Below are 23063 nucleotides of genomic sequence, written 5' to 3' on the forward strand. Positions count from 1 at the left end.
ATGTTTTTGATGTATTTCAATGTATTAAATAGTATGTAGAACAAAAAACATTTTAAAAATAACTATTATGTTAACTAAACTTATTGTGCTAATCATTTCACAATATGTACATACATTAAATCATTATGCTGTACACAAACTAATACAATGTTATATGTCAATTATATCTCAATAAAACTGAGGAAAAATAGAATTTAAAAAAGAGGCTTTTCACCACTCCAAAACTCAGACTTTGAGAAACATCACAGTACAAGGTGATCCAGCACCACCATTTTTGTTGTGGTGAATTAAGAGTAAATAAGCATAGTCACCCAGCCATCTCGCATCTGGTTTGCACCCTTCATTTTCTTCTTGGTGTATATGCTTCACTGAGAATTGGCAGACCTGACTTGAAATTCACTATGGCTCAAGCACTCTTGCTGGGGAGAAGACAATCTAGACCCAGAGCTGAAATGAGGCTATGGCACAGACTCATTGTGGTCTTCTGCACAAACAAGAGTTAATAGGACACTAAGCCATCTAACATCAGTCTCTCTGCAAGTTCACCAGACAGGGGTATTTGCAGCACTTGCCAGCAAAGTTCCATTTGGCAGTGACAATGTCAAACTCTACCAGCTTCCTGGTAAAAACAGCAACAATCAAGAAATATCCCAACCTTTTTTGTGTTCCCCAAAATGAGTGACTGCGAAGAACTACCCTTCACGATGTAACTTAGATAAGACTCACACCTAATCCTTGTTTTACTTAAAACAAAGACTGACAAAAAAAACTATCCAAATTCTCTCTTTTTTTTTTTTTTTTTATTGTCTCCTAAATGATTAGTTGAACTGTTTGTCCCGACTGAGCAATCTGGACAAAAGGCCTGCTAACTTGAACAAACTTTCATCAAGCTTCTCTCCCTTTCCAGGCTCCCGAACCTTCGCCCACTTTTCATCACGGCAATACTGAGAACTAACAGCCTCTCATGAGAACTGGCTGACCTCAGGAAAAATATTCCCTAATCAACTGTCCTATCATATCACCACTCATCCCACTTTGTAATATGTTTTAAAATCAGAAAGTATGAGGCCTCCATCTTGTTCTTTATTATCAGGGTTGTTTTGGCTATTTTAAGTCTTTTGTGGCTCCATACGAATTTTAAGATTTTTTTTTTTCTGTTCCTGTAAAAAATGCCATGGACTTTGACAGGTATATAATCATCAGGGAAATGAAAATCAAAACCACAATGAGATATCACTTTACATCTGTTGGATGGGTATTATAAAAACAAACAGAAAACAGCAAATATTAGCTAGAATGTAGATAATTTAGAACCCTTGAATACTGTTAGTAGGAATGTAAAACTGTCAGGCACTATGTAAAACAGTATGAGGAGTCCTCAGAAAATTAAAAATAGAACTGCTGTATGATCCAGCAATCTCACTTCTGGATATAGGCCTAAAAGAACTAAAATCAAGCTCTCAGAGCAATTTCTGCACTCCCATGTTCACTGCAGCAATATTTACAATAGCCAAGATATAGAAACAACCTAAATGTCCCTCAATAGATGAATGGATAAAGAAAATAATCTATATACATAGAATAGAATATTATTCAACCATTAAAAAGTAAAAATCCTCTCCCATATTACAACATGGATAAACCTTGAGATATCAAACGAAATGAAATAAACCAATCACGGAAGGAAAATTGGATGATTCCCCACACAGTATCTAAAGCAGTCAAACTCATCAAAGCAGAAAGTAGAATGGTGCTTTCCAGGGGCTGGAGAGACAGAGAAATAGAGAGCGGCTTATCAATGTTTAGAGAGTCTCAGTCATGTGAAATGACAATGTTTTAGATTTCTGCTACACAACACACTTCTTACAGTTAACAACACTGTACTGCACACTTAAAATGTGAGGGAAGATCTCATGTTGTTTTTAACCACAATAAAAACAATCTATTCAAGTATAAGAGTTTAGCTGGCTACTATTCCTTTATAGTATAGTTTGGTCAATCCCAGCTCCCCCACCCAAAAAAAGCCAAATGAATTCTTCTTCTGTGTTTGCTCTATTTTGTAGTCAAGATACGGTCAGTTATATCATACACTGTATGTCTTATAATATTCCCATGTGAGATTTTCCTTTCAAAATAGAAGATTCCATATACCAAGAAACTTGACTGATCTTTAATATATATAATATTCCCTTTTCCCTTTTTCTTTTGTTGTCTTTGCTGTAATAAGATTTATAACTGCTATACTAACTTAAGTCATCAACTATGTTAACTCATTAAGTTAGCATATTTTTTTCCATCTTGTCAAAGATTATTGCCCTTGTTATTCCTTTTATATTAACCTTTTTGGGAGAGTCTGTGTATATGTGTGTAAATGGATATGTATGTAAGAAAGGGGAGGAGAGCAATTGGTAAGGTACCTTATATCATTTTTTGAAAAAGCAGAATACAAGTAAGTCTCAAACATAAATATAAATCTGATTTTTAAATTCAAATTGAAATAATGTTATTTTAAAGCTGCAAGATCCATTGTAATTCCTATCACAACAGGGAGTATATAAAAAATATAAGAAACTCAATTTATATAAAATATGAGACTTATGAGAGATGTACCTTCCCTTTACTTTTTTGTTTTTGTGTGTGTTGTATAAAAAACAGCAAGACAATGTTCGCTTTACTAAGTGTTTCTAATAGGTTGATAAAGATGATTTGATTCTGTCCACAGAGTTTAGTTTTTAAATGATTAAAAATAAACATTTTTTAAGGTTAGTATTTTCATTAAGAGCATTATATAACCTCTGGATTGTGAAATCGACCAGTTTATCTTTTGTAGAGTCAAGTGTATATGTATGGACTACAAGCCAGCCAAATCAGTGCAGATGTTAATGAGATCCAATTAGCACAGTCTTCTTGGTTATTTCACAGCTTCCACCACTATTATTAACTACTCTGTATTTACATCACCAGTTTTCACTACACTCACTTTCCCTGCAATTCCAAATCTTGTTTTCAGGCCCAGAAAATCTTAGAAAGTTATTATGTACTATTACTTGGGTCAAACACAGAAACAGGTAAAATTAATACAGTAGACATGATAGACTGACGTGTATGTAAAGTTTGAGGCTTAAAAATCTTGAACACTTCTTCATGCTGTTTCATTATAAATACTTTTGTAAACATTTTTCCTCTCTTATTAATTACCCTGACTCATATTTTTGCCTCTTCTGGAAATAAATCTATTATAAATAATGAATAAAAATATATAAATAAAATGTGTTCAATTATAAATATTTGAATAGTCCCATCAATTCCTTATTTTTCCCAACTGTCATACTCCACTTTTAGGCCTCTTTTATCCCCTTTTGTACCACTGAAATTATTTTCTAATTGGTTTCTTCACCTTCTATCTCTCTCCTTTTTCATGCATCCTATATATCTTTGCCATGATGCAATGATGTGTTTATAACAGCCCTTCAGTAACTGTTTGTTTAATGAACAGATAATTCCTAAATTTACGGCAAGCACTGTGCTTAGACTTCCACGTGAAATTTTCTATGTAATCCAGATAATAACCAAATGAAGCAAATATTTTCATTAATCTGAGTTTACATAATAATAATAATATTAGATGGCATAATAGGCATAATAATATTAGATGGCTTAACTAAAATCACAGCTAACAGGTAGTAGAGATGAGATCTGGATCAAAACTATATGCCTCCTGGGGCACCTGGGTGGCTCAGTAGGTAAAGCATCTGCCTTCGGCTCAGGTCATGATCCCAGTGTCCTGGAATCGAGCGCCGTGTCGGGGCTGCTTCTCCCTCTCCCTCTGCCTGCCGCTCCCTCTCCCTCTGCCTGCTGCTCCCCCTGCTTGCGCTCTCTGTCTCTCTCTGTCAAATAAATAAATAAAATCTTAAAAAAAAACAAACAACTATATGCCTCCAACGTTCATCAAACCTAACCACTATTCTGCTTCTTCCTGTGGTGCTCTTCGTATCATCCTACTATCTCAATACCTACTAAACTAGGTCTGGAATTTTTGACTTGAATCTTAGCCTCTCCATTCCTATTCTAATGTGATTTTCCAATCTATGTCACATTATATCCCATTCAACCAGATTTGTTCTGTTCTCTGACTCTGCCTAAAATCGAATTTCTCTCTACCTTTTTTAACACTCATTATACAGGATATATTTGGAACCTTTAATTTTTCCAGATGTCTTCTCTGAACATTCCACATGGATGTGGTCTTTTAGTATCTGGAATTCCTATAATATTTTATTTCTCTCTTATGCAGTATATAATGAAATACACTACCACTGGAGTTTCTGGATACCTTAAATGATATTTTATCTACACTTTTTTTTTCTAATTACTAAGTTTTTTCAGATGAATGACTGAAACATGTAGTTTGCAGAAGGCAACTCAGTGCTTTGCCTATACAAATACTGCTTCAATATCCAGTTCTAGATCATCTTAGGGGGTTCTAATCCCAGTTGTGCCAGTTACTATCTTTGTGACCTTGAGATGTTACTAAAACCCTCTGTATCTGGGATTAATCTCTATAATGGAATGAATAATACTAACTGGGCAGGCTATTGCATGGGCTGAATGGAGAAAAATACATGTAAAGCACTCAGAGCAATATCCAACACATGATAAATACTGATAACAGTTACAATTATTAAAAATGAATCAAAACACTGGCTATAGCAATATGGTTAGTTAAAATTTTCTCTACCTATATGTGAATTTTCTTTTTCCTATGATAGATTTACCTTATTCTAACATTAATAAAAACAAAGCGAATTTGGGAATACCAAGTTTTTATTAGTCAGTGTATATGGATAAAATCTTGCTTTGTCATTTGCATGGTTTAATCTTCCTTCACATAGCACATCAGAGAGTTTGACTAAAGTTTACTAAGGGTTAGCAACTATACATTCTCATGTGCAATTTTTCCATTTCTTAGAATTCTTCAAAAGTATTTGAGCTAATTTGCTTAGCAGCTTTGCAGTATCAGGTGTGACTCCAGTAAGGGACACTCTGCTACTAAACATCCCAAAGGGGTATTTTTTTTTTTTCTGTTGCTTGGTTATCTCCCTGTCCCTGTAGGATCCTGAAAGCACTCCCTCAAATATCTCAAATATGACTATTATTTTTCTGACTTCAGTTTGGCAAAATAATTCATACTTACCATATCTGCTCCCCCCAGATCCTATTCTCAAGACATCTGACCCCAGGTTGTTAACCTTATTCAGAAATTAGATTGTTCCCTGTATTTGGTGGTTGGTGACCCTTATCCAGGATTTATTCTAGTTTTGATAGCCCAGTAATATTTATTTGGCAAGGAGAGGCTTACCACCTCCCCTCAACATAAATATTGACCAAGTCTTGACAAAATAAACTGAAAAAACATGCATACATCACTTGAAAAGAGGAAATTTAACTCAATAAACTAGCTGACATCTTATATAAAACTGAAATTATTTGATTGGTATAAGATTGTGTTTGTCACTGACTACATCAGTTAGGCAACAAATATACGTAGATGTGTCTAGTATGTTTTGTCAAAACATTCCACATGAGAACACAATCCATGGTGCAGCACATTTGCTAATTAGTATTTCACGATTGAAAACTTAAAAAAATAAGATTTTCAAAAGTAATGATATAACATATAGAATTTAGGAAGTCATATTAATAATAAATTAAATATTTAAATTTGTAAAATAATATATTAATTAAGTCATGAGTATTGGATGTAAACAGTGCATTAGCAAATATTCTCTTCCATTATGATTCTTACATTATGCATCTTCAGAGCCTCTTAGCCAGAGAAAGGTCCAGGATAAGATAGAATTGGGCAACAATATCTTCCCTGGGAGAGGCTCTACGTTGACAATCCTAAACAAAGACAAAACATAAACCTCTTTTTCTGACCTGAATTTCTCTCTTGTCTTAAAGGAATGTTTATCTGTGTGAAACTATTGTGCTATCTAGAACAGTTAACATAACTAAATGGAGCAATATTACATTCTTATTTCCCTTTCACCTATTCAACAGTATCTGTCTAGGTCTGGAAGAGAGTGTAAGAATATGAGAATAATTTAATTAGTGCTTATAATTCATGTCCATTCTCTATCACCACTATGTTAAATGAGCACTCATCCTAGAGCAATCAATCACAAGATACCTTTATCAGTTCTTTCCATAACTGGCCAGAACAAAGGGTCATGTTCCTCTATATCAAAAAAGTTTAAAAAATATAACATAAAAAATAGAAAAAAACAGAAAGTGTAAAGATACATAAAGTATAAAATGAAAGAGTGTAAACAATTTTCCCAAGACTTTTGAGTTCATTAATCCACAAATTTTGTGTACTTATTTAGTAACAGCTGCATTAATTCTGTTCTCCATGCTTGTGTTGTTTACACATTCAGCCCATCCTGCTGACTTCAGAACTTTAACTGTGCATGGAAAAAATAAATCTGTTGTGCTTAGACCAGTCAACCTTACCAACCTTGTCAGCATATGAAACATAGGGACTTCAGAGAATTAGATACCAAATAGGAATAATAAGATGAGAAGTCTTAAAAGTTGGTAAAGATTTGGAATAAAGAGTTGGCAATTTCCCAAGGGCTACGGGGTAGGAGGGGGAGCATAGTTAGCTGAGGGGCTGTAAGCACAGATAGGGATTGAAACATGAGTTTTGAGGAAAGCTCAGAAGATGGAACAGGGGACTGTAGGGGATTGAGGGTGATATATCTATATTTTAATCCCTGTAACACATGGATATTACCTTATTTAGAAAAAAGTTTTACAGGTGTAATTAAGTAAAAGATCTTGGGAGAGCTGAAGAGATTACCCTTAATTATCCAAGAGGACCTTAAATCCTATAATAAATGTCCTTACAAGTGAAAATCAGAGAGAGATTTGAGATAGACAGAAGAAGAGGAGGCAATATGACCAAACAGAGATCAGAGAGAGGCAGCCACAGTTAAGGAATACCAGGGCAATCAAGAGAAGCTAGAAGAGGCAAAGAATGGATTTCCTCCAAGAGTCTCCATAAAGAACACAACATTCCTAGAGTTGGGATTTGTACTCCCAGCCTCCAACACTGTGAAAGAATACACTTATGTTGATATAAGCCACCCCATTTGAGGTTATTTGTTATGGCAGCCACAGGAAACTAACATAGGCACCATGTCAAGAAAATGTACTTCTCAATATTCCTGGTGTTCTATTAATGAGTCTTACCAATAGTTAGACAATGTTTCCATTTAGAGAAGAAAATGTGGAAAATTTTTTTGTTATTGAAACCAATATTGACACATGAAAACTATGAACTAATGTCATACAAACTTATGTACAATAGAATTTGATATCTGTTATTACCATAAACAAGGACATTCACTTTAAGCAAGACAAGTAAATTACATAAGAAGTTATAAGAAGTTAAAATAAACAGCAAAGGAAACAATTAACAAAATGAAAATGAACTTACACAATGGAAAAAATTTATGAACCATATATCTGATAAGGGATTAATATCAAAAATATATAAAGAACTTACAGAGCCAATACCCAAAATACAAATAACTCAATTACAAAGGGGGCAAAAAACCTAAATAGGCACCTCTCAAATAGAAGAACTTTAAATGGCTAACAGGTATATGAAAAAGTGTTCAATGTCACTAATTATCATGAAAATTAAAACCACAATGAGATATTATCTCACATCTGTCAGGATGGCTATTATCAAAAAAAAAAAAAAAAAAACAACAACAAACAAAAGAGAGCAAGTGTTAGCAAAGATGTAGACAAAAGAGAACCTTGCTGGTGAAATGTAAGTTAATATGGTTATTATAAAAAAACAATATGGAGGTTCTTCAAGAAATTAAAAATGTAACTACCATATGATCCAGCAATCCCACTTGTGAATATATATCCAAAGGATCTGAAATGAGGACTGCAAAGAGGTATCTGCACTCCCATGCTCATTTCAGCTCTATTTACAATAGTCTAAACGTCCTTTGACAGATGAATGGATAAAGATACACAACAAAATATTATTCAATCATAAAGAACACAATCCTGCCATATGTGATAACATGGATGTAGCTAGAGGACATTGTGCTAACTAAATAAGCAACACAGAAAGAGAAATACTGCATGACTTCATTTATATGTGGAATCTAAAATAGTTAAATTCCTAGAAACAGAGCAGGATGGTGGCTGACAAGGGCTGAGGAGGGGAAAATGGGAAATCCTGGCCAAACAGTACAAAGTTTCAGTTACACAAGATCCATAAGGTCTAGAGATCTAATATACACCATAGTGAAGATAATTAACAGTATTGTATCCTTAAAATTTGTGAAGAGGATAGATCTTAACTTAAATCTTCTCAACATACACATGCAAAATGATAACTACGTGGAGGTGACAAATATGTTGATTAGCTTGATTGTGGTGGTTATTTCACAATGTGTACAGTATATATATCAAAGTATCAAGTTGTACACCTTAAATATACACAACTTTTATTTGTCAAAGATATTTCAACAAAGATGTTAAGAAAAAGAAGCCATTCATTTCATTCCTATTCCATCTTCCTCATGGATTCTGATTATCTGTTTTTTGTTCACATTAACAAATTAATAATATTAAACCTACATTTTAGTGGAACTTAGAGAATACATGTATTTTTACAAGAATTATTATTTGTTTTTGGAAAACTAGTAAAATTAAACAGAAGGAAAAATATTACTCAAAATAATTATAATAATAATAAGACTCCATATCTAATGGAAAATTTTAAGCTAGGATTAATTACAAAGTTGAAAACAATCAGATTTCTATTGATTACTCTTAAAAGTGAATTAATAAGATACTTTAACATTTATATTTATCTGAGAAGTGTATTAATTTACCCTCACAAAATATGCCTTCCCCTCTCTGCTATCTTCAAAATCCAGATCAAGCTTCATCTCTTCTCTAACATATTTCCAGCCTACTGCAGCCCACAGCAATCTCTCTCCTCTGAACTGATTAATTTGTACTACTTATTTTTTACTTAATAATTTTGTTCCTGTTGGTCAATTCACCTATGTTATCATTCAACAATTAAAATTAGAAAAAGGTCTAAAGACAATACCAATACAGAAAAAAATACATACTGCTAGGTGAGGTTTACAGTAGATAATAAAGCCAAAGGTCTGACTTATTCACAAGTTTGACTATTTTAAAGAAAACAACAACATGGTGGGGTTACTGTCATAACAAAACCTGTCCATGATCTCCGCTTTATAAATACCACTATGTAGAAGATAGCAGTGGCTCATAAAACAGAAAAGAAATGGCCTGAAAAGTATTCCTTATAAAAGCAACACATTTTATTAGCCATATCATCTTTTTGTTTTCAAAAACCTGTTCTGCTTTCCTGTGTTAACTTATTAATGTTAACAAATTAATAAATATATCTGTGCTCCAGTTTTCCCATATGTAAAACAAGGAACATCACAGTATCCATTTTATAGTGTTTATATGTTCATTAAATAGCATAATGCCTGAGTTATTGTAACTGTTCAGGATATATTTTTGATTGAATAATATTGTAAAACACTGCAAATAAAAAACGTTTTTAAAAACTTTCTTTACATAACTCAGGCATTTCTTCATCCACATTACCACAATTGGTACTAGAAAGGTCAAATTCAATTAAAAATTACACCTGGACTATAGTAGACTAAATTCACTTTAGCTCAGAAAAGGGCCTATGTAACTTCCTTACTTCTTATCAATCATAAAATTCTTCCTCTAACTTGCAAAGAAGTCCATTAATCCAGTACCACAATCACACAACAGGTGTAATATTTTCCTTCATTACATTTCCTCTGAAATCAGCACATTTCTTAAATAAACATTCATCAATAACCACAGATCTGGATTCTGTTGTCTTTTCAACTGGTTCACATGAGATATCTATCTTCCTTTACTACAGTTTGACAATGTGATGATTCTCATAAAAGCAGTTGCACTCTTAAGCAAGTCAGCTCAACAAAAGAAGTTGGTAAATCTTGGTTTGTCTTTGAGATATCCCAAGTGGGCCTTGAAAATTAGGATGTTGTCCTTAACAAAGCACTCCTGTGAGTGCTCCCATCCAGAATTATCACTATTACTCTATCAATTAGGGAAAAGTGGACAGAAAATTGAGTTCAAATTTGGAACAATGAATTGGTGGTTGGGGAAAAGAAGGAGAAAAACGTCTACAAGGATGGGATGAAGACTATAAGAGTGACAAAAATGGTTAAGAAAGATATATTAAAAATGTGTCCGAGGCAAGCCATCTACTTAGGAATGTCGTAGAAGTATGATCATAGCATGCTCATCAAAATTATTTCCATACTTTCCCTTTGGCAACTCATATCCTGAAAGAACTTGTTCCAAGTGGCCATCAAGGAAACATGCAAAATCTGAAAATTTGAAAATTTCCACACTGACTACTTCCACATAGACTAAAAAACTTTCATGGTGCTACACTCCAAATTTACATTTTAGAATTAAACTATATGTTTAGTTTGGGCAGGAAAGAAGAGGGAAAACACCACAGGAAAGGGAACTGAAAAATGAAAAAGCTCAATAGTAAAGAAAACCAAAGATATTGTAATAGAAATAATATAGAGAACAGTATCATAACTATAATATTGGATGAGATGCAATTAATTTTTTTAATGTTATTTTGATGAACTTTACAGGTAGTTTCTTCATTTACTTAAGCAGTCATTAAGTCAACAGCTATTTCCTAAGCATGTACTATTTTTCAGGACTGGTATTTTTCTTTAAATGATGTAACTCATGCCAAGAACAAATTTATGGCATGTATGTATGTATGTGTATTTGTGTACATATATATATATTTGTGATTTGCAATATATATTGTGATATATATCTACATAAATTTTTAAATCGTTTCAAATTTTATTTTAAATAATAAATTGTTTCCAGAAATGAAATTTAAGGCATTTATCTTTTTTAAAATTATAAATTATAATAAAACCAAAATATAGCCCAGGGTATTTATGACATATAAGAAAATCCAAACTACATTTGTGTGTTTATATTCATCTGCCCTAGAGGTTTAAAGTGATAAATGGTGAGTAGAATGCATGAATTCACATATTAAAGGTATTCAAGTATAAACTGACACAATCAAGCATGCTGTCTCTGGCTCAGTAAGCACAGAAACAGTATTTAGAAACCTAGAGTGAACCATGACAGTAATATCCCAAAAACTGGGTCACTGGAAACTGTGTGTTTAAACTGCAAAGATGTGTCTCTCCATTTATTCTAAACTAAGTAACTTGATATTAGATTCAGATTGCTACCCCTCAGTGATACTAGGATGGGTTAACCACTGAGACCTTAATTATCTTGCATATGAGAAAATAAGTGTTGTATTAGCAAAGTATAGCATTTATAGTTTTTTTTTAAATTCTAGCATTTTTCCAGTCCAGAGTTGCTGCTTCATGACAAAACTATTCTTCCAAGTTTAAAAGATTTAAGTACATCTTTACACATCTAACAATACTAAACAAAAACATAATCTCTCCCTGTTTCTGTCTCTCTCTCTCTCTCTCTCAAATCGAATAGTTTAACCATCTCTGTATTTGTAGATTCCGTCCCCCCTTACCCATTTGAGACGGTTTAAAATGATCACATTTCATTTAGTATATTTTGGATGACCTCAACCCTCACAAATTATACATTACATCAACTTGATTAGCCTTATAAACTGGATACTAAAAAACAATTTTCATTAATAAAGGAACTTTGTTGATGTGTTTTTAAAATTCCATCATTTTACAATAGCAAATTTTAAATATCTATATTTGGCTATATGTTGTGGCAATAGTTAGGTAAAATGATCATATGATATTTTATAGATATATATATAAACCTTTTTATATAACACACACACATATATAAAATCTTTTTAAGAATACAGTTTTAATCTGAGTGGAATTAAATGAAATAGATACTAAAAAGAAAATTACAAAGATCAATAAAACTAACAAAAAATTGTCAAAGCTTTAGCTAGACTCACCAAGAAAAACAAAGAGAAGGAGCCCAGATAAAATCAGAAATGAATGAGAAGTTACAACTGACACTACAGAAATATAAAGGATCATAAAACTACTATGAAAAATTATATGCCAAGAAATTGGACAACCTAGAACAAATCAATAAATTCCTAAAAGTTTATAATCTTCCAAGACTGAATCATGAAGAAATAGAAAATTTGACAGACCAATAACTAGTAAGGAGATTGAATCAGTAATAAAAAACTTCCCAAAAAACAAAAGTCCACGAGGATATGGCTTCACAGGTGAATTCTACCAAGCAAAGAAGATATAATACCCATCTTTCTCAAAATCTTCCAAAAAAACTAAAGAGGAGGAAAAGCTTCCAAATACATTTCTGAGGCCAGCATTACCCCAATGCCAAAGCCAGACAAGGACAATATACAAAAAAAAGAAAATGACAGGTCAATATCCCTGATTAACATAGATTAAAAGCTCATCAACAAAATAAAAGCAAAGTAAATCAAAAAACACATTAAAACAATCACATGTTATGATTAAGTGGGATTTATTCCAGGGATGCAAGGATGGTTCAACATCTACAAATCAATCAACATGACATACCACATTGACAAAGTGAAGGAAAATAATCATATAATCTTCTCAATAGATGCAAAAAAGCTTTTGAAAAAATTCAACATCCATTTATGAAAAAAACTCTCAACAAAGTGGGTATGCAGGTAATGTACCTAACAGAATAAAGGCCATATATGGCAATCTGCAGCTAATATCTTATTCAACAGTGTAAGCTGAAAGCTTTTCTAAGATCAAGAACAAGACAAGGATGTATCCTTTCCCCACTTTTGTTCAATACAGTGTTAGAAGTCCCAGCCACAGCAACGAGGGAAGAAAAAAGAGAAATAAAAGGCAGACACATTAGAAAGAAAGAAATAAAACTGTCACTATCTGCAGATGGATTATACTATATATAGAAAACCCAAAGGACTCCACCATTATAGTTAATAGATGAATTCAGTTAAATTCCATAAAATAAAATTAATATACAAATATCTGTTGCATTTGATTCTCTACACTTATTATGAAGTGGCGTAAACATAAATCAAGAAAAAATCACATGTACAATCACATCAAAAAGAATACCTAGGAATAAATTTAACCAGAGGTAAAAGAATTGTACAATGAAAACTTTGACACTGATGAAAGAAATTGAAGACACAAATAAATGGAAAGATATTCCATGATCATGGATTGGAATAATTAGTACTGTAAAAATTTCTATACTACCTATAGCAATCTACAGATTCAATGAAATCCCTATCAAAAATTCCAATGACATTTTTTTCACAGAACTAAACAATAATTCTAAAATTTTTATAGAACCACAAAAGACCCAAAATAACCCAAAACAATCTTTCAACAGAAGAACAAAGCTGAGATATCATGATGATCCTTGATTTCAAACTATATTAAAAATATATTCAAAGCAGTATGATACTGGCATAAGAACAGAAATAGACACACAAATAAATAGAATAAAGAGCACAGAAATAAACCCACCCATATATGGCCAATTAAGTTATGACAAAATAGGCAAGAATACATAATGGGAAAAGGACAATCTCTTCAATAAATGGTACTGACAACTATGTGCAAAAGAATGACACTAGGACATTATCTTACATCATATATAAAAATTAACTAAAGTGGATTAAAGACTTGGATGTAAGACCTGAAATTCTAAAACTCCTAGAAGAAAATATAGGTGGTAAGCTATTGACATCAGTCCTCAAAGGCAAGGGAAACAAAAGCAAAATTAAACAAATGGTACCACATTAAACTAAAAAGCTTCTGCCCGGTGAAGGAAATCATCAACAAAATGAAATGGCACAACCTACTGAATGGAAGAAGATATTTGAAAAACATATCTGATAAGGGGTTAATATCCAACATACATAAAGAACTTACACAACTCAATAACAAAAAAATCTGATTACAAATGGGCAGAGGGTCTAAATAGACATTTTTTCAAAGACATACAGATGGCCAACAGGCACATGAAAACATGGGCGGCATCACTAATTATCAGGGAAATGCAAATCAAATCCACAATGAAGTATCATCTCACACCTGTCAGAACAGCTATTATTACAAAGATGAGAAATAAAAAGTGTTGGTGAAGATGTGGAAGAAAAGGAAGCTTCATGAACAATTGGTGGGAATGTAAACTGGTGCAGGCAATATGGAAACAGTATGGAGGCTCTGCAAAAAATTAAAAATAGAATTACCATATGATCCAGACCATATGATTCCACTACCAGATACCTATCCAAGGAAAACAAAAACACTAATTTGAAAAGATATATGCACCCTTATGTTCACTGGAGCATTATTTACAATAGGCAAGATATGGAAACATCAGCATCCATTGTTGGATGGATGAAGAAAATGTGGTGTATATGTACATACACACACACACACACACACACACACATTAGAATACCATTCAGTTCTAAAAAAGAATGATATTTTGCCATTTGTGATAACATAGATGAATCCTGAGGGTATTATGCTAAGTGAAATAAGTCAGAAAGAGAAAGACAAATACCTCATGATTTCACTTATGTGTGGAGTTTAAAAAACAAAAAACAAAATCCAGACTAATAGACACAGAGAACAGACTGATGGTTGTCAGGGGTAGGGGTAGAAAATGGGTGAAGGGAATTAAGAAGTAGAAACTTTCAGTTATAAAATAAATAAATCATGCAGATGTACAGCATGGGGAATATGGTCAATAACAGTGTATTAACTTTGCAAGGTGACAGATGGTAGCTGGACCTATTACGGTGACTATCTCCTAATGTGTACAAATGTCAAATCACTATATTGTATACCTGAAACTAATATAATATTGTATGCCAATTATACCTCAATAAAAAAATAGACTATAAAAAAAAGTACAACTTTAAATACCATAATATTTAGAAAAATCTATCTAATATTTTCCTTCTACATAATGGTTAGAATATTAATAGGTTCTGATATATATGTAATATTTATTAGTCATTAATACAATATTTTATTATTTTAATCATTTTTCACCAGTGAACAATATTGGACAACTAAAGTAATGAAGTATTAAGGATATGTAAGCATATAAGAGTTTTATTTCAACATACTATAAAATTTTACTAGTTGTATTGTCTTGGACATTTATATAACCCCTCTGTGCCACAGTTTCATCCTCTAGGAATAATGTAAGAATCTACTACATTAAGTTGTGATAATTAAATAATAAAATATTTGTAAAACTTTTTGAATAATAGCTTATCTTTAATATAAAGCTTATCTTTAAGTTTTTAAAACTTAAAATTAAAAAAAATTATCAGCACATCAAATCACTGTGCAGTGCTGAAATGCCCTAATAATAATAGCTAGGCTATCACTCACTCATATGTATTCAACAATACAAAGCAAAAGTTCCTTAAACTTAATCTTATATTTCCAATATCATTATAAGATTTCTGGAACAAATATGTTCTTTTTAAAATGTCTTTTATATGTCCTACAGTGGGCAATATAATGCTGGTAAAGCAAATGTTTAATGAATTCCTATTGAAACGTACATTTTTATATATTTGAAAATTAACAGTGGGTCTTACTCTACTCTTATTTTTCTAAAAATGATATACGTCTAATCAATCACTAAATGATATGCCTTAGTATATTTTATTAAAGAAAATACTTTAATAACATTATACAAAAGTATTAAATGCAATTAATAAAACATAAAGCCATATCTTTATTGAGAAAATTCAAAGATGGAATTGTTAAATTATCACTGAGTTTCTAGTGATAAAATATATTTTATGAATATATAAAATATATTCATTATTTTTCACCTTTATTGAGGTATAGTTAACACACAACAATTTTACATATTTAATATATACATTATGAAGGAATTGAACATATGCGTATACTCATAATACCATCACCACAGTGAAGACAGTAAATATACCTATCACCACCAAAATATTTCTGGGTCCACTTTTTTGTTCTTATGCATAAGAACACTAACATGAGATATACCCTCCTAACAAGACTTTAAATGTACAGTAACATACTGTTCATTTATTTTTGATGAGTACACATAATATTAACAGCCAGAACTTGAAATAGCTATTTGTGAAACAGCTTTGAAAAGTAAGGTAAGATTTTCCAAAGATTAAAAAGTACCAATATTAAAAATATATATGTGTGTGGCACTTTGACTTCCAGCCAAGATAAGTCACAGGGACCATATTTAACAATACACTAAAACAACCAGAGACTATACAAAATATATGAAAAAACAGTCTTAAATTTTTTGACATCAGGATATAAAGGACAGTGATACCTGGGGGACAAGAAACAAACAAGGTGAGCCCAACAACTGTCATAGCTTACAACCTAAAGAACACTTCTAGACCATGGTAAAGGACAGAAGACTGGACAGTCCAGCATACCCCCAAGTGACTCCTCCTTATGTACTCAGCGGAGTACTCATTAGTGTATGTGTGTGAGTACAGTATCTATAAAGCTGGAGACAGAAACACATGAAAGTTGTAGACACATCATTTACTAAGGTTTACTTAAGGCTGAGGCTATTGGCTATCTTAATACCAAAATGGAAAACCTCATAATAGGGCATTAACTACTTAGAAGAGTTTGCAAAAGAAGAGTAAACTTGAAAAAAGTGGCATTAGAAACTACTAAAAATGAAATACATAGAGAAAAAAAATAACTGAAAAAAATAGAGCATTAGCAACTCATAGGAAAACCAAGAAATCTATCCTTCTATAGTTGGAATCCACAAAGAAGGGAGGAGCAGTGCCGCCTGTTCCTGGCGTTTGAGGTGTTGGTGGGCAGGCATCAAGGATCAGGTAATTCAGTTCATTGAGCCAAGGTGGCAGGTTGTGAAGGACTGAATTCAGCTGGTTAGTAGATGTACTAAACCTGATATAAAAGAATTTCAGAAGACTGCCATGGCAACAGCAATAGGAGGTGCTATAATGGGATTCATTGGCTTTTTTGTGAAGTTGATCTATATCCCTATTAATAACATCATTGTTGGTGGCTGAATATTTTTTAGAAGTTTTTCATCTTGGGAATTAGTGAACAAGTGAGTATTGGAGAAGTTCATGGAGTAAAAATTTGTCTATGTATTTTGTGTTTTTCTTTCTTTGTTTTCTTTCAAGATGTTTCATATTTCTAAATTAAAATAATTTCAAAATAAAAAAAGAAGACAGGAGCAGAAAAATATAATGGTTCATTTTTTCCCAAATTTGATAAAAACTATAAACCCATGGATTCAAAAAACTTAACAAACCTCAAGTTCAAGAGATATGCAAAGAATCAGACCAAGGCACATCATAATCAAATTGCTAAAAACCAAGGAAAAGGAGAACATCTTAAAAACAAAGGGAAGAAAGATAAACATTGTATACAGAGGAACAAAGATAAAGAACAAGCTGATTTATCATCAGAAACAATGCAAGCCAGAAGACAATGGATCAACATTTTTAAAGTACTGAAAAAGAAACTGTCAACTAATGATTTTTTTACCAGTAAAAATAATTCAAAAATAAAACTAAAATCAAAACATTATATGCAAAAGATTTAAAAATTAATCACCAGGCAGACCTCCAGGTATAAAGAGAATGATCCAAATATAAGTATGGACTGGCACAAGTGAATGAAGAGCCTTAGGAATGAAAAATATGTGGATAAATATAACATATATTTCATATTAAAGGTCTTTATAACACAATTGACTAAAGAGAAAAATAATGATGTAGTGTGGGGTTTTAACATAACCAGAAGTAAAATATATGGCAACAATAACACACAGGCCATGAAAGAAGAAATGGGGGAACAATGATATCAGATTTCTATACTATTTTAAAGAACTGTAATATCACTTGAAGGTTAACTCTGATAAGTTAAATATGAATACTATTAAATCCTAAAGCAACCTCTAAAATAATACAATAAAGTCAATAAATAAGTCAACCAAAAGGCAACAAAGAATCAAAACAAATGCTCAATTAATCCAAAAGGAAGCAAAACAAGAAAACAAACAGAAAAGAAATAGCAGGATGGTAGATTTAAATTCAATCATATCAAAACCACTTTAAATACAAATGATCTTAACCAAATTAAAAGACAGAAACATTTAGATCGGATTAAGATTTTTATTTTTTATTTTTTTTAAAGATTTTATTTATTTATTTGTCAGAGAGAGAGTGCACAAGCAGGGGGAGCTGCAGGCAGTGGGAGAAACAGGCTTCCTGCTGAGCAAGGAGCCTGATGCCAGGCTGGATCCCAGGACCATGAGGATCATGACCTGAGCTGAAGGCAGATGCTTCACCAACTGAGCCATCCAAGCACCCTGGATTAAGAGTTTTAAAAAGCAACATCCAATTATATGCTGCTTATAAGACATATACTTTAAACACAAAAATACAAATATGTTATAATAAAAGAATGGAAAACAAGATACTGTGCTTGTGCTAATCAAAGCAAAACTGGATTGACTATATTAATATCAGGCAAAGTAAATTTCTGAACAAAGAATATTACCTTTCCTGAACAAATTATTATTACCAGATATAGAGAAGACCATCTCACAGTGATTAAAGGGGGCAATGCAGGAGAACAAAAAATTGTAAATATTTAACAACAGATCTGCAAAAACACATACAACAAAACCAGACTGGACTTCAAAGAGAAGAAGACAATTCTATAATTATAGAAAGAAATCTCAACACCTCTCTCACAATAATTGATAGACCATACATACAGGAATTCAATAAAGATGTAAAAGACTTGAACATCACTGTTACCCAAACTGACACTATTGATAATTATAGAGCACATCAACGAACAACAGCACAACACACATTCCTGTCAAGTTAATACAGAATCTTTACCATGACAGACCAATTCTAGGTTAAAATTCTGAGGAACCTAGAAATAAAAGGAAAATGCCTGAACCTGAAAACACCATGTATGAAAAATCTACAGCTAATATTATACTTAATGGTGATGACTGTTAAGATCAGGAACATGTCTGGGACACCTGGGGGGCTCAGTCGGTTAAGCATCTGCCTTCAGCTCAGGTCATGATCCCAGGGTCCTGGGATCGAGTCCCGCATCAGGCTTCTTGCTCAGAGGGCAGCCTGCTTCTCCCTCTGCCTGTTGCTCTCCCTGCTTGTGTGCTCTCTCTCTCTTGCTCACTCTCTCTCTCAAATAAATAAATAAAATCTTTAAAAAAAAAAAAAAGATCAGGAACATGTCAAGAACGTTCACTCTCATCACTTCCACTCAACATTGTCCTAGAAATATTAGCTGATCCAATAAATCAGAAAAAATGTCATCCAAAATTGAAGAAATAAAATTTGATTTACCAGTAGATGATATGATTATCATCTATGAAGAAAATCCAACAGAATCTACACAAAAGCCACTAAAACTAAAAAGTTTTTGCAAGGTTTCAGGATACAAGGTTGAACAGATCAAAGAGATAAACTGATCAACATCATTAGTCATTAGAGAAATGCAAATTAAAACCACAACGAGACACTACTATGCACATGTTTCAATGTATAAAATATTTTTTTTAATGACACATAAAGCATTGCTGAAGATGTAGAACAACTGGGACTCTCATATACTACCAGTGAGAGAGTAAAATGGTATAACTATTTTAGAAAACAAATTGGCAGTTTTTTAAAAGTTAAACATATATTTATTATATATGAACCAGTTGTTCCACTTCTAAGTCTTTACCCAGAATTTATAAAAGCATATATCCATACAAAGACTTGAATAATAATGGTCATAGAGGCTTAATTTCTAATAATTAAAAACTAGAAGCAATCCAAATGCCCAGCAATTTATGAATAGGTTAAAAAAAAAAAAAGTCATTGTATATTCATATGATGGAATACTACTCAGCAATAAAAAAAACAATGAACTACTAATAAACCCTGAAATATAGATGCCATAATATTATGGCTGAGTTAAAGAAGCAAGACCAAAATGGAATATATAGTGTATGATTCCATATATAGAAGTCTAGAAAATGCAAACTAATGTAGTGACAAGATAATCAACATTTGCCTGGGGCTGGAGTTTGCAAACAGGAAATGTGGGAGGGAGGAACTACAAAGAAGCAAATGAGAATTGATGTGGGGGAGATAATCATTATCTTGATGGTTATTATGGTTCATACATACAACAAATGTACAAATCATACAATTTAAATATGTACAGTTTACTGTATGTCATGTATATCATGATAAAGCTGTTAAAATGCACATGTAAATTATTTTGACTGATTCTGTTGGTCATTTATGACTGTTGCAAAAATCTTACCAGTTAGAGTTAAAAAAAAATCCACCTGACACCTAAAAAAAAAAAAAAAAAACCCCACAAATGTTACAACTATCTTCATATTATGCAGCATGGCATGGAAGAAAGCAGAGCAGGTAAAAACACAGGAGATCTGTGTTCTAGTTCTGGTTTTGTAATGACTGGCTCACTGACTACGGTTAAATCACTGAACCATTCAAGCCTTCAGTGAAAGGGCTGTACAAGATCATTGGTCCTCAGCCTTGTCTGGATTTATGGAACATTTTGGAGTATTGGTTTTTAGGACTGGGCAACTGGAGGAATTAAAGAATCACCAACAAAATTCTTTGTAGATCAACAATAATTAAAGCACAATCCTTCCTTATTCCAATACCACATAGTAATTTTTAAACAATCTACACTGAACATTCCATTTCCTTGCCTTTCTACTGTGTCATTTTGCCCTTATATTGCTCTGTTATATACACAAATGGTAAAGTTCTCATATGTTCCAGGAAATATGTTTTCTTTCCTTGAAACTGTCTTGACCTTACCATTGCATTTTGCTATTTACTGCCAGGATTTGTGCCCAATGCAACAACATACTACACATCTACTTAAAAGATGTTCTAGGAATACTGTACATGGAGAGTATTAATTAACAAAATTGAAGTATATGTTTCTCAAAATTGAACAGTATTCCAGTGAAGCAGTGAATACCACTGATTTACATAATCTGAAAGGTCTGTTTCAGATCACTATTTTAAATCTGTAAAACTTGAAAAATCTTATTGATCATTCTTGTTTGATACTTTAGAGATAATGTCTATATGCTATGAGTCACAGCTAACACACAATAAGTGTAAATTCTGCTCACCTATGAGACACTAGTAGTTTCGTAATTCTGAACTATCTTAGCCAATTTTTGCTTAAAGACCCTTTTTCTCTTTCTAATACATTTCAGTTTGGTATAAGACTTTATTCCGTGGTTAGGCTGTGGCAAACCTCTAAGAATTCCAGCCAATTCTTTATACTTAGAAAGACTTTATAAATAATAGTCCCTATTAAAGAGGGATGAGGGCTTCCTTTGACAATACTGAAATAAATTTGTCTCTCTCTTTTTCAAAAACGAATAAGGGTTGCATTACTTTAAAGCTTAATTATTGGTATTATTTTTAAAAACCAAATGGTATTATTTTTTAAGTCAAAATATTGAATTACTCTTGGGCCACATTTGAGGAGTTATTTTTCTACTGGAGGTTAAAGTTAAAGCGAAAATATTTGCCTCCCTCTCCCTATCTTTTTGGAAGTTTTATTTGGAAGTTTTCATTTTTAAGGTGATAAAGAAGAGAAAAATTTAGTATTCAGGGAAAACTGTCTCCTAAACTCAAGGTCCACATCCAATTATAACTTAGGATTCCTAGAGCCTTTAGAAATGCCAATAACCTTATTTGGGTTAAAATATTTGGCACTTGTGTTTATAAAAGGCTTCTAAGCAAAATTTTAATATATCTATGACATTATCTCTGCTTTCAGTAAGTTTGGAATATATTATGAACTAAATATTTTGTGTATATATAATGTTATCTCCTAGACTATAATGAAACCAGTGTCTCCTTAATTTATTAATATAACTACATTTTCAAATTTTATTCTTATTAAAGTAATTTTAGCCCTTATTATTGTGAAAATACTTCAGAGAGCAATGAACTCTTCTCTATGACTAAGCCTTCTTAGGTTTGCTTTATTGCCACCAAACATCTCTCATTAACTCTTATTTTTAATCATGCCTTCAAAAAAATAAAAATTAAGGGGACCTCAAAGCTGATGGATTTGGAATTACTCTCTAAGATTTTGTATTTTTGTTGTGGTTTTGGTTTTCATTTCTTTTGTTTGGTTTTCCTGTTTGCGTGTGCCTTTTTCCTGTAACTCTTCTCCTGACCCAGTATCAATTTGTCCAACCCCCTTCTCACTGGGTTGTCCCAATACTGGAAGTGGATGCTATAACAAAAAACAAGCCTTTCATTCTCTTACAACTGTTTTTGGAAATAGAATGTAAAATAACTGGAAACTAAAGAAAATATTTTCAAAGGAATAAGTCTCCTTGGTTAGGAATTCTCCCAATTGGTTAATATATAACCAAATATTTTGGGTAAGTGGAGCTTCTAAAGTACATTAGGTAGTGGACATGGGCTTTGATAGAACTAGGATCCAGTCCAAGTTCTTCAACTACTAGCTGATTGACTTCAGTAGAGTCGTTTCATTTCGCTAAATTTTAATGTTCTGACCTCAAAACTTGAGCAAATTATAACTCTTCAAGGTGGTTATTGAAAACTTATTATTACCCAATGATGAAAGCCTTTAAATGATAACTGCTATATAATAAACACTCAATAAATGTTAAATAACAATATTTTTGTATCTAGCTCCAGAACATGGTAACAATGCTTGTAGTATATAACTATATTTTAGTTTGTATTGGGTGGATGAATTAACCTATCCTTCTTAGTTTAGATAAAAGCTGACATACCCTGGGTTCATTACAATCTCTATGATCTACATATATTA

General features: G+C 32.3%; 1 protein-coding gene and 1 pseudogene across 1 annotated transcript in view; one reads left to right on the forward strand and one right to left on the reverse strand.

Moving 5' to 3' along the window:
- The window catches only part of GRID2 (glutamate ionotropic receptor delta type subunit 2), a 1321579-nt gene that overhangs the window by 1141891 nt on the left and 156625 nt on the right, over positions 1-23063 (reverse strand). The gene's annotated exons all lie outside the window — the stretch shown is intronic.
- On the forward strand, positions 14877-17318 carry LOC102728863 (protein transport protein Sec61 subunit gamma pseudogene; annotated as a pseudogene).

The sequence above is a fragment of the Leptonychotes weddellii genome, chromosome 2 (assembly GCF_054177405.1).
Source record: "Leptonychotes weddellii isolate Sample4059 chromosome 2, ASM5417740v2, whole genome shotgun sequence".
Lineage (NCBI taxonomy): Eukaryota > Metazoa > Chordata > Mammalia > Carnivora > Phocidae > Leptonychotes > Leptonychotes weddellii.